This window comes from Gossypium arboreum, chromosome 13, assembly GCF_025698485.1.
Source record: "Gossypium arboreum isolate Shixiya-1 chromosome 13, ASM2569848v2, whole genome shotgun sequence".
NCBI classification, from domain to species: domain Eukaryota; kingdom Viridiplantae; phylum Streptophyta; class Magnoliopsida; order Malvales; family Malvaceae; genus Gossypium; species Gossypium arboreum.
Window position 1 is genome coordinate 121,156,944 of NC_069082.1, and position 14,743 is coordinate 121,171,686.

Here is a 14,743-nt window from a genome sequence, read left to right on the forward strand (position 1 = left end):
TAATCCATTGCAAGGTTGAGGTTCAGGGAGTGTGCTCTCTGAAATGGAAATGTCGCACATGAATATGAATTGACGGACCCGGAAATGTACACTAAAAGTGTATCTCTGAAAATCCATTGAAAATTCCAAGAAATTCAACGGGATAAATATGGAAAAATAACAAGGAAATGGAAATCATGGTATTGGATTAACACATCAATCATCAATCATAGTATATATTATTGGTACATGGAAATTATTGTACTAACTTGAATGTTGAGTTTGTGCATATTAAGGTAATAATGCATTGAATGGATATAGGAATGTTTATTGTATTGTATTGAAAATATTAGGTAAGTATAATTCTTGTTACATGAGCTTACCAAGCACAAAGTTCTTACACCGTTTCCTTTTTCCCTGTTTTGTAGTGTTAAGAGCTCGGAGGTCGGATTTGGTTTGAGACACATCACACTATCAACCTCAGGACTTCGATATATAAAGAAACTTTATTTTGGAAATCAATGGCATGTATAAGCTAATAAAGTAAATGATTTTGTGAAATGAATGTAGAGTTAGCCATTGGTATGGTTAACAAACCTGGTTTTGGGTATGTGATGACGTTATTTTATAAATATGCATGAATTTATCTTGAAAATATGTTGAATTGGATTGGTTGATTTGGATTGGTCTCGATATAATATTGCAGGGAAGGTTAGATATCTGTAAAGGGATTATATTGAGTTTTCTTAAAAAATAAAAAAAATAAATTCGTAAACTCCGGTAATACCTCGTACCCTATTCCGGCAATGAATACGGGTAGGGGGTATTACATTTGTTGGTATCGAGCTACGGTTTAGCGGTTCTAGGACCGATGTAGCAAATACTGGGATTAGCTATACATGCCATTTAAATTATTATTGATAGTGTGATATCTCGACCATTTAAAATGTGTTTTTCTTATAGTAATGTCATCCGACCGAGCTCAATCTGAGGAAGTGGGAGTCATGCTAAACTTGATTACAAAAGAAGAAACTAGCGAGAAAAGGCCGAGACAGGAAAATTTCGGTTGAATGAAAGGAAAATTCGATGGATCTCGAAAAGGAATTGTGAAGAAAAGGATCTAGCCGAACGGGTGATCCTATCTTGATATAACCTCCGAAGAATATGTGTAAAATGGATTTAGCCAGACGGGTAATCCGAATTAGGTCTGAATTTAGCCTCGACTGGTAATTCAGATCCAAGCTCATTAGAGTAATTATCGTTGCGAGGATTTAGCTCGGTGGTAATCCCGACAATACTCTATGAGTTTATATTGTAGGATTTAGCCTAGACTGGTAATCCATTTGCAAGGTTGAGGTTCATGAGTGTGCTCTACGAAATGGAAATATCGCACATGAATATGAATTGACGGACCCGGAAATGTACACTAAAAGTGTATCTCTGAAAATCCATCGAAAATTCCAAGAAATTCAACGGGATAAATATGGAAAAATAACCAGGAAATGGAAATCATGGTATTGGATGAACACATCAATCATCAATCATAGTATATATTATTGGTACATGGAAATTATTGTACTAACTTGAATGTTGAGTTTGTGCATATTAGGGTAATAATGCATTGAATGGATATAGGAATGTTTATTGTATTGTATTGAAAATATTATGTAAGTATAATTCTTGTTACATGAGCTTACTAAGCACAAAGTGCTTACACCATTTCCTTTTTCCCTGTTTTGTAGTGTTAAGAGCTCGGAGGTCGGATTTTGTTGGAGACACATCACACTATCAACCTCAGGACTTCGGTATATAAAGAAACTTTATTTTGGAAATCAATGGCATGCATAAGCTAATAAAGTAAATGATTCTGTGAAATGAATGTAGAATTAGCCATTGGTATGATTAACAAACCTGGTTTTGGGTATGTGATGACGTTATTTTATAAATATGCATGAATTTATCTTGAAAATATGTTGAATTGGATTGGTTGATTTGGATTGGTCTCGATATAATATTGCAGGGAAGGTTAGATATCTGTAAAGGGATTATATTGAGTTTTCCTAAAAAATAAAAAAAATAAATTTGTAAACTCCGGTAATACCTCGTACCCTATTCCGGAATGAATACGAGTAGGGGGTATTACATTTGTTGGTATCAGAGCTACGGTTTAGCCTGTTCTAGGACCGATGTAGCAAATACGGGATTAGTTATACATGCCATTTAAATTATTATTGATAGTGTGATATCTCCTGACCATTTAAATGTGTTTTTCTTATAGTAATGTCATCCGACCGAGCTTAATCTGAGGAAGCTGGGAGTCATGCTCCGGCTTCAGTACAAAGAGAAAAAACTAGCAGTAAAAGGCCCGAGACAAAGGGTCGAGGAGACGAGGCAAAAATAGCCTTCTTTCAAATGATGAATGAATGGTTTAATTAATACTTAAGAACTAACCCTGTAGTGCAGCAAGTTCCCGAGATCCCACAGCGCATGTGTCTTGAATCATCGAGAAAAGGAAAGCTCCAGTAGATAAAATTCGAAAATATGGGGTCGAAGAATTTCGAGCAGCAGTTGATGATGATTCCGAACGGGCTGAATTCTGGTTAGAAAACACTACTTGGGTTCTAGAGGAATTATCTTATACACTAGAAGAATGTCTGAAATGTGTCGTCTCACTGCTAAAAGACACAGCTTACCATTGGTGAAATACTAAAGCTTCAGTTGTTTCGAAAAAAGAAATTACATGGGAATTCTTCCAGACCGAGTTCAGAAAAAAATATATCAGTCAGAGGTTTCTTGATCAGAAGAGAAAAGAATTTTTTGAGTTGAAACAAGGTAACAGATCAGTATCTGAGTATGAAAGAGAATTTGTTTGATTGAGTAAATATGCTTAAGAATGGGTATAGTCAGAAGTTGAAATGTGCAAACGATTCGAAGAAGGGTTGAATGAAGACATTAAACTACTGATTGAAATTCTTGAAATTTGAGAGTTTGCTACATTGGCAGAGAGAGCTTATAAAGCAGAAGAATTGAGCAAAGAAAAGAAACAGGCTGAGAGGGAAGCTCGAATTTTTAGTAAAAGACCGATGGGAAAATCCCAGTTTTCTGCTTCAAAGAAATTGAAGAAGTATCAGGATCATTCTACTTCAGCCATTGGGTATTCGGGCAGAGAGCGAGGTTCTCAACGCACTAATCCAAGGCCTTCTACTCCATCAGTGACCAGTGTTGGCAATATTGGCACTCCTAAACCGAGATGTCAGTACTGTAATAAAGCTCATTTTGGTGAATGTCGATTAAAGAGCGGAGCTTGTTCCGATGTGGTTCTTTTGACCATTTCCTCAGAAATTGTCCAGAAAGGGGTGAAAAAGAAGTTGAACAGATATCGAAGCTGAGTAATCCAGTTTGAGAGGTAGACCACCTCGACCATCCGGTAATGTCGGTGGTAGTCGAGAGCTACAAAAGATCTGCGAGGTAGGCACGAGGCACGAGCACCTGCTAGGACATATGCCATTCGTGCGGAGAAGATGCCTCAAAGACCGATGTTATTACCGGTACATTTTCTTTACTTGATACTGATATTACTGCATTGATTGATCCTGGTTCTACGCATTCATATATATGTGTTAAACTTTCAATTATTAAAAATTTATCTGTTGAACCTATTGAATTTATGGTTAAAGTCTCAAACCCCCTGGGCCAGTCTGTGTTGGTGGATAAAATTTGTAAAAATTGTCCATTAATGGTAAGAGGTTATTGTTTCTCGGCTGATTTGATGTTACTGCCATTTGATGAATTTGAGGTGATATTGGGCATGGATTGGTTAACCCAGCATGATGCGGTAGTAAATTGTAGACAAAAATATATTGTGCTAAAATGTCAGAATGGTGAGTTGCCCCGGGTTAAATCTGATCAGACAGAGGGGTTATCTGATATGATTTCAGTAATGGCAGCACAGAGGTATGCCAAAAAAGGGTATGATGCTTACTTGGCTTATGTACTTGACACCAAAGTATCTGAGTCAAAAATACAGGTAGTTCCAGTGGTATGTGAATTTTTCGATGTGTTTCCAGAGGAATTACTAGGATTGCCACCAGAAAGAGAAGTGGAATTTTCTATAGATTTGATTCCAGGAACTACTCCGATTTCTATAGCTCCATATCAGATGGCTCCTACAGAATTAAAAGAGTTAAAGACACAGTTGCAAGAGCTTATTGATAGAGGTTTTATTCGACCGAGTCATTCACCTTGGGGTGCTCCGGTTCTGTTTGTGAAAAAGAAAGACGGGTCTTTTAGATTGTGTATCGAATACCGACAACTTAATAAAGTAACCATAAAGAATAAGTACCCGTTACCCCGGATTGATGATTTATTTGATCAGCTGAAAGGTGCTACTGTGTTTTCAAAGATTGATATTCGATCAGGTTATTGTTAGTTACGGGTAAAGGAGTTAGATGTGCCAAAAACAGCCTTTAGAACCAAGTACGGGCATTATAAGTTTCTAGTTATGCCGTTTGGGCTAACTAATGCACCTGCAGTATTCATGGATTTGATGAACTGAATATTCAGACCGTACTTAGACAGATTTGTAGTAGTATTCATTGATTATATTTTAGTTTATTCTCGGGATGAAGAAGAACATGCAGAACATTTGAGAATTGTGTTGCAAATTCTACGAGAGAAGCAGTTATATGCTAAATTTAGTAAATGTGAATTTTGGCTCCGAGAAGTGGGTTTTCTTGGACACATTGTATCTGCCGAAGGCATCAGGGTAGATCCAAGTAAAATATCAGCTATTGTCAATTGGAATCCACCGAAGAATGTATCTGAAGTTAGAAGTTTCTTGGGTTTAGCTGGTTATTATCGGAGATTTGTACAGGGATTCTCTATGATAGCTTCTCCAATGACTCGATTATTGCAGAAAGATTTAAAGTTCAAGTGGACTGATGAATGTCAACAAAGTTTCAACCGATTGAAAGACCTATTAACGAAAGCACCTGTATTTGTGCAGCCTGAACCGGGTAAGGAATTTGTTATTTACAGTGATGCCTCATTAAATGGTTTAGGTTATGTTTTGATGCAAGAAGGTAAAGTAATAGCTTATGCTTCAAGACAACTTAAACCACATGAAAGAAATTACCCAGTACATGATCTTGAATTAGCTGCTATTGTATTTGCACTGAAGATATGGCGGCATAACTTGTACAGTGAGAAATGTAATATTTATATTGATCATAAAAGCTTGAAATATTTGATGACACAGAAAGATTTGAATTTGAGACAGCGCAGGTGGCTTGAACTGATAAAGGACTATGATTTGATTATTGATTACCATCCGGGTAAAGCTAATGTTGTAGCTGATGCTTTGAACCAGAAATCTCTGTTTGCTTTACGAGCTATGAATACCCGGTTATCATTGACTAATGATGGTTCAGTCCTAGCAGAATTAAGAGCTAAACTAACATTTTTACAGCAAATATGTGAAGCTCAGAAGAATGATGATAAGTTACAAGTTAAACGGGCACAGTGTGAGTCAGGTAATGATTCTGAATTTCAGATTGGCTCTGATGGTTGTTTATTATTCAGAGGTAGGGTATGTGTACCTCAGAATTAAGAGCTCATAGAGAAGATTCTACGCGAGGCTCACAGCGGTATTATATCTGTACATCCGGGGAGTAAGAAAATGTATAATGATCTGAAAAAGATGTACTGGTGGTCAGGAATGAAACGTGATATCTCTGAGTTTGTATCAAGGTGTTTAATATGTCAGCAAGTTAAAGCTGAACATCAGGTACCTTCGAGGTTGCTTCAGCCAATTGTTATACCAGAATGGAAATGGGAAAGAATCACTATGGATTTTGTATCGGGGTTACCTTTGTCTCCAAGGAAAAAAGATGTTATTTGGTTGATTGTTGACCGATTAACAAAGTCAGCTCACTTTATTCTAGTACGTATGGATTATTCTTTAGATAAACTAGCTGAACTGTACATATCTGAGATTGTCAGGCTACATGGAGTGCCTGTCTCTATTATATCAGATAGAGATCCTCGATTTACGTCTCGTTTTTTGGACAAATTGCAAGAAGCCTTGGGTACTCAATTGTATTTCAGTACTGCATTTCATCCTCAGACAGACGGTCAATCTGAGCGTGTAATTCAAGTATTGGAAGATATGCTCCGATGTTGTATACTAGAGTTTGAAGGTAATTGGGAGAGGTATCTACCTTTGATTGAATTTGCTTACAATAACAATAATCAGTCTAGTATTAAAATGGCTCCGTATGAAGCTTTGTATGGTAGAAAATGTAGAACACCGTTATATTGAATAGAGCTTAGTGAAAGGAAGATACATGGGGTTGATTTGATCCGGAAAACAGAAGAAAAAGTAAAGGTTATTCGGGATAGTCTAAAAGCAGCTTCCGATCGTCAAAAATCATATGCCGACCTTAAACGAAAAGAGATTGAATTTCAAGTCGGTGACAAGGTATTCTTGAAAGTATCTCCTTGGAAGAAAGTCCTCCGATTCGGTCGAAAGGGTAAACTGAATCCAAGATTTATCGGGCCTTATGAAATCATAGAAAGAATTGGACCGGTCACTTATCGATTGGCATTACCACCGGAACTTGATAGAATCCATAATTTTTTTCATGTATCTATGTTACGACGATATCGATCAGATCCTTCACATGTTATTTCTCCGACAGAAGTAGAGATTCAACCGGATATGACTTACAATGAAGAACCGGTCAAGATATTGGCACGGGAGACAAAAGAGCTTAGAAATAAAAAGATAAATTTGGTGAAAGTATTGTGGCAAAAGCACGGGATTGAGGAAGCGACATGGGAACCGAAGGAGGAAATGAGGAAACAATACCCAAATCTCTTTACTGGTAAGATTTTCGAGGACGAAAATCTTACAAGGGGGGAGAGTTGTAATGGCCTAAATCCAAGGTTATCGGAGCAGTGGTTTCGTAATCACAAATCCGATTTAAAGAGAAATTTATTTCAATATTTTTGCATGAAAATTGATATGATAGGAAAATCGTATGAAAATATTGATAGAAAAATTTTACCGATTTAGTGGTTAGTTAGAAAAAGAAATTATTGAAGAAATTGGGTAAAAATAAGATATCGGGACCTCTATCTTGTAAAACCGAGTCAAAAATAATTTTATAAATATTTATGAAATGTTATTAGTGTGGTATTAAAATTTCGTTAGGAAATTTTAATGTTTGGGTAGTCAATTAAATGAAAATGACTAAATTGTAATAAGTGTAAAAGTTGCTAGAATGATTAAATAGCTTAAGAGTCTAATAAGAAAGGATTTAAAAGGCAATTAGACCCAATGTTATTTGGGTTGGACGGCAAGGGTATGAAATCAGCAGAAAAATTGATAAATTAAGGGTAAAATTGGAATATTGCAAAATTAACTAAATAAAGCTAGAACTAAATAGGAAATATCTAGATTTCTCTTCATTTCTCTTCAATTCCAGCAGCTAAAAATGCCATAGGAGGGTTCTCTAAGCTGATATTTCATAATTTTTACACCAAATCCAGAAGATTCAAATACGAAGCTAGATCGAGGAAAGGAAAAAGTTCGGGATTAGTAGATTTTTTTTTTGTGTACAAACAAGTATCAAGGTAAGTTCATGTAACTTGAATTATATTCTTAAATGCTTGAGATTGTATGTTATTGATGTGAATATGATTTGAATGTTCATTGTATGAAAATTAATGAAACACTGATATATTTGATAAAATGGGAAGAAATCTCGGTTGAATGAAAGGAAAATTCGATGGATCTCGAAAAGGAATTGACGGTAAAAGGATCTAGCCGGACGGGTGATCCTATCTTGATATAGCCCTCCGAAGAATATGTGTAAATGGATTTACCGGACGGGTAATCCGAATTAAGTCTGAATTTAGCTTTGGATGGTAATTGGATCCAAGCTCATTAGAGTAATTGTCGTTGCGAGGATTTAGCTCGGATGGTAATCCCGACAATACTCTATGAGTTTATATTGCGGGATTTAGCTTGGATGGTAATCTCATTTGCAAGGTTGAGGTTCATGAGTGTGCTCTCGAAATGGAAATGTCGCACATGAATATGAATTGACGGACGGAAATGTACACTAAAAGTGTATCTCTGAAAATCCATCGAAAATTCCAAGAAATTCAACGGGATAAATATGGAAAAATAATAAGGAAATGGAAATCATGGTATTGGATGAACACATCAATCATCAATCATAGTATATATTATTGGTACATGGAAATTATTGTACTAACTTGAATGTTGAGTTTGTGCATATTAGGGTAATAATGCATTGAATGGATATAGGAATGTTTATTGTATTGTATTGAAAATATTACGTAAGTATAATTCTTGTTACATGAGCTTACTAAGCACAAAGTGCTTACACCGTTTCCTTTTTCCCTGTTTTGTAGTGTTAAGAGCTCGGAGGTCGGATTTGGTCGGAGACACATCACACTATCAACCTCAGGACTTTGGTATATAAAGAAACTTTATTTTGGAAATCAATGGCATGTATAAGCTAATAAAGTAAATGATTCTGTGAAATGAATGTAGAGTTAGCCATTGGTATGGTTAACAAACCTGGTTTTGTGTATGTGATGACGTTATTTTATAAATATGCATGAATTTATCTTGAAAATATGTTGAATTGGATTGGTTGATTTGGATTGGTCTCGATATAATATTGCAGGGAAGGTTAGATATCTGTAAAAGGATTATATTGAGTTTTCCTAAAAAATAAAAAAAATAAATTTGTAAACTCCGGTAATACCTCGTACCCTATTCCGGCAATGAATACGGGTAGGGGGTATTACAAATGAAGTATGAATTGAATGATAAAAGCAAATGTGTTAATTAGGATTAAATTAAAAATTAAAGTATGAATTAAATAGAAATTCAATTATTATTGTGAATTGGCATTGTATTAATAATATAAATTGTTTAATTTCCGTAGCTAACGTAGTACCAGAGACATCGACAAAGAAAGGAAAAGAGAAGGCTAACGAGGAGTAATTCGAAAAATTACGGTTTGTATTTCTATAAACCAAACTTAATAATTAATATTGCAATTATTATATATATATGGTAAGTAGTGTAGAGGTAAGTATTGTTACTATTGTATTGAATCGAATTGAGTAGTGAGTATTTGAATTGAAATATATGTTGACTGTTATCTAAAAATTTAAAATGAAATAAATACCCTATTAATAGTATCGGGCTAGGTTGGATATAATTGGCATGCCATAGGATTAGAAGTGTACAGGGATACTTCAACCTTAAGTCGATGAGGCACTAATAGTGTCGTACTGTTACTTCGATTTTGTTTCGATGAGGCGCTTTGTGTGTCGTACTATTTCTGTTACTTTGGTTTAATTCGATGAGGTACTATGTACCATACTGCTATTGTTTATTTCGGCAAAGCCGATGAGGCATAAAGTGTCGTGCTGGTGTGATGGTTGGATCCGTGTATCCACCAAGGTCCGAGTTATGTTAATAGGGATAAATTACCGTACTGGACAATTGAATGATTGTGCTACTGTACTGGAATTCAACTGTTATTGATTGTTATTAAATTAAACTGAACATTTCATTGAAAAAGGACCTGGAAAATAATTAGTGTTATGAGATTTGAAATTAGTAGCTTAAATACATTTTGTATTAATAATTGTTTAAGTGTTGGTTTATAGAAATACCACTGAGTGAATACTTAGAGTACGGTTTGTTTCCATACGCAGGTTAGGTACAAAAGCGACTAACAACTCAGCATCCAAGCCAACTCTCGAACTCAAATACTTGGTGATGTATATTATCTTGAGAAATGGCATGTACCTAAGTTATCTTTTGAAGTTATTTTGAATATGAATGCTACTAGTGTAAGAATGATAAAGGCTAATCTATATAAGCAAAGTTTATGTTTATAATATAGTCTTTTATATAGTTTATTTTGAATGGATTTGGATGGTATTTAAGTATAATGTTTGGAAATTCTATGTTAAATAGTTATTGAAATTACATGAGTTAAATCGTTATACTGGAGATTTAATGTGTATTAGATGTGTTTAATCATGTTTTGGATTGGGTTTTTAAGTTACTTATTATTCAAAGCTTGTAGGGTGGCAAACTTGAGTTATAAGGTTCATTTTGAGTCCATACAGCCTGTCCCACGGCCGTGTGATCAGACTGTGTGAGACACATGGCTTATACACGGGCATGTGATTAGGCTGTGTGTCCCCTACATCTTAAATAATGAATATAAAATGCCCAAGTATAGCCACACGGGCAGAGACACGAGCGTGTGTCTCAACCGTGTGAAGAGCATGGTTATAGCATACGGGCATGTGCTTGGTCATGTGAAAACTGCACTAGGTTCGAATTGAAAATAAATCCACACAGGCGTGTGACTTGGCCGTGTGAAACTAGTTTGTTCATGAGCAATAAGTCAGAGAAGTACACGAGTAGAGGATATGGGCGTGTCCAAGCCGTGTGAGTTACACGGGGTGACAACACGGGTGTGTCTTAGAAACACACGGGTGTGTCTCTAAACCACAGGGATATGTGGTACTATTCAAAGAATGAAATATTAGAAATTTTACGAAAAATTTTATAAGCCTCTGATCAGGTTCCGATTTATTTCTAATATATTAATTGGGCCCCGAATGTCTATAAATGGGTTTAATAAATAAATTACTGAATTATATAATGATTAATTTTGTCTGATTTGGGTTATAAACAGTAATGACCAGTAATGCTCCATAATCCTATTCCAATGTCGGAAAAGGATTAGAGGGTGTTACAAAACCCACTTCATATCAATGGTTTTATGTCCCTTTGGAAGCTCAGTTAACTCCAAAGTTTTGTTTTTTTCAATAGTTGCAATTTCATCATCCATTGTTCTCTTTCATTTTGATTGTTTAACCGCCTCTTCAAAAAACACAGGATCACAATCTGAAAAAAGAGAAAAATAGGTGAGTGGATCCTCAAATTGATCAATTCCTAGGACTTTATAATCTCTGATCCAAGTAAGACTTCTTCTTATACGTGATGGTGTTGGCTCTGTTTCAGTTTCAGGTTTTTGAATTGTTTTTTGCTCATGTGATGGCTCCAAATTATCCTCAACATGTAGCTCTTCATCAAAATCTGTTGGAACATTCCTTTGAACTATTGGTGTATCCCAACACTAGAACTTTTCTTCATCAAAAATCACATCCTGGTTGATGACAACTTTCTTAGTACTAGGATTGTACAACTTGAATGCTTTAGTACACCCACTAACACCAAGAAAGATGTATTTTTCTCATTTTTCTTTTAACTTTGTTCTTTTTTTATCAAAGACATGTGCACACGCAATACACCCAAAGATTCTGAAATGACTGACATTGGGTCTTCTTTCACTCCATGCTTTTTCCGGTGTCATATTCCGAACAGGAAAAGTTGGACTCCTATTCAGAATGTGAATGCTCTAGTTGACAACTTCTGGCCAAAACGTTTTAGGAAATCTGCTTCTTGCAATAAACTTCGCACCATGTTGAAAATGGTTCGATTCTTTCTTTCAGAAACACCATTCTGTTGAGGTGTATAGGCTGCTGTCAATTTTCTTTTAATTCAACGCTCTTCACAAATTTGGGTGAATTTATGCGAATTATATTCTCCTCCGCGATCAGTCCGCAATACTTGTATAAAATAGCATGCTTCTTTCTCCACAATTCTTTATATCTTTTAAAAGCAATTAAAGCTTCAGATTTTTCCTGTAAAATCAATGGATGTTTTTCTACTCATATTATCTATAAAGTGATAAGATAGCATTTACCGTCATCAAAAATGGGATTAATTGGCCCACAAATATCAGAGTGCACTATCTCCAATAGGTTTCTTGCTATTTCAATCTTTCCTTTTGGAAATGGTTATCGATGTTGCTTACTGAGCACACATTCCTCGCATACATATGTAGGACAAGAAAATTGTGGGTGGCCAGCTACCATGTTTTTTTGCTGAAGCATTTGTAAGCCTCCAAAATCGAGATGACCGTAACGAAAATACCATAATTGCATTGGATCAGATAAGTTTACTGCAAACATGACTGAGTAAAATAATTGAGGTAGAGCGGAAACATCCGATTTGCTGTCATTGCAACTTGAGCAATTAATCTTGATTTTCCATCTTGAACTCGACACATCCCATTTTTAATTTTGATCTCGTAACCACTCTCTTGCAACTGACCAATACTTAACAAATTGGTTTTAAATCTAGGACACAAAGGACATTAGAAATAATTTGAGTAACATTCCTTTTATTTAGAATAGTTACCTGTCCTTTACCTATTACTGAGATCTTCGTATCGTTGCCAAAATTCACATCATCTCTGAATGATTCATCAAGAGTTGAAAAAATTTTCTTATCTCCACTCATGTGATTACTACATCCGGTGTCTAAATACCACAAATACTTGTTGGTAGGTTCTTTTACATGACATACCATCAACAATGATATCTCTTCATCTTGCTCACCTTCCTTTCCAATAAAATTGGATTATTCCCTATGTGTATATAAGAAAGTGGTCCGACACTCCGATTTGTAGTGACCATATGTGGAAATGATAGCACTCAACATTTGACTTGTCTGTTGGCTGTGTTCGATAACTGTCATGTCTTCTCCCTCTTTTTTGAGATTGGATTCCTGAATTCTGTCGATAGCCATAGTTTCCTCTACCACGACCTCTGCTACGACCTCTGCCTCGACCTTTGTCATTGTGGCCATTCGATCTGCGTCCTCCATTGCCTTTAATCAAATGATCTGATGAAACTTTCAATGTTAATTCTGCATTATCTTGCTGTTGCAATTTTCTTTCATGAACCAGTAATAAACCTTGCAATTCATCAATGGATAAAAGATCAATATCTTTTGATTCCTTAATGGAACATACCACGAAATTGAACTTTGGTGTCAATGAGCAAATAATTTTTTCGACTACAACCACATCCTCTATTTTCTCTCCAAATATTCTCATCTTGCTGATGATAACCATCGTTCTTGAGAAGAAGTCAGAAATGGTCTCCCCCCAGATTGCATCCGATGAAGTTCAAACTCTGAGTGAAGTGTCTGAAGCTACTGCCTCCTTGCTCTGGTTGATCCTTGGAATTTCTTTTTCATCGAATCCCAAATATCCTTTGACGTATTTTTGCAAATGATGGTCTCCAAGGTTGAACGATCAATCGCTTGAAAGAGATAATTCTTTGCCTTAAGATCTTTCAATTTCAAGGCGTCAATTTCTAGTCGTTGTGCATCCGTTGTTGCTGCCAACTCCGAAATTCCCATAGAGACAACTTGCCAATACTCCTTGGATCTGAGAAAATTTTTCATCAACATACTCCAATGATCGTAGTGACCATCGAAGCGAGGAATTGATGGTTGTACAAAACTATCAAAGGCCATTTCAGTTGAATAAAGAAGGGAAAAAACTATTGTTTATCGGTAATTAACCTGGCTCTGATACCACTATTGTGTGAGCAGCAGATCAAAGAAAAAATAACTTTGGGAAGAATAAAATTACTCATTATTTAGGGAACAAATAGCCTCTTTAAATAGGCTATACAATTAACGTAACAAGCAAAACTAACTCATAAAATAATGGAAAGCATAACAACTTATTCAAAACAACTACCGCCTGTAGACCAGGACTATTGAAAAAGTCTAACAATAAATACAATATGAGTTATCGGGTGCTAAAATCTTGAATAAGAGTCACGTTAATAGTGTTTGAATATTTTATTATTATGCTATTTTTATTTTCATATTTATATCGCATAAAAATTATCAAATTTAATAAAATAATTGTTCCCATGACTTAACTACATTATTTTCCAAACTTGATTAAGTTATTTAACATTTATTTGAAGACATAGTTCTAAATTTTCAAATTTAAAGGGAATTTTCATCGCCAAGTATCAAATATTTACTTGAACGGAGTGATAATTAAAGTTATTGTTAAATACTTATATCGTACATGTTTGAATTATATTATCTTTATCCCTTACTCCTAATATTGTATCAAAATTTTATTTTGCCAAATATCAAAGTGGATGATGTTTAATATTGTCTAAGGTTAAAATATTCTTCAACATTTAAGGATAGATTGTTTTAATCTCGACTTAGCTTAGAAATCGGATCGATATTCAAATAATAAATATTCTATTTAAATTATCAAGATACAGAAAAGAGAGGAGATATAATATGGTAATTTATACAATGGTGAGGTGTTGAAAGTTACATGAAAAAAAAAGAAGGAAAAAATTAGTATAGAGCATAAAAATGCAAGGTTAGAAAATAAGAAAGCCCCTCCTAAGGCTAAGAATGGGTATTTATAGGTAAAGTTGATCATCCTTAAACCTTGACATATGTATCATGGTTGGCCACTTGAGAAATTTGATAACTTTCTAGATAGGTAACGATGTGAGTGACCTGAACTTGATAAGGTGGCCATAAAGGGAGCTCAGCGTGTTGTGTATATACATGATAATGAGGTCCATAGTTGAAAAAGTGTTGCCTACTAACAAAGTCATGGTCAATGAGATCATGATTGGGGGAATTGAGGGCGATGAAGCTTGTTTTGATGAGGTATTGATAACAATCCCTTCCCCCCAAAACTATCAAGGAGTAGGTTATATAAAATATGTCCTGTCTTGAAATAATTCATCTTATTGTTCATAATGAAGAAGCACATGTGAGTGACACGTGCAA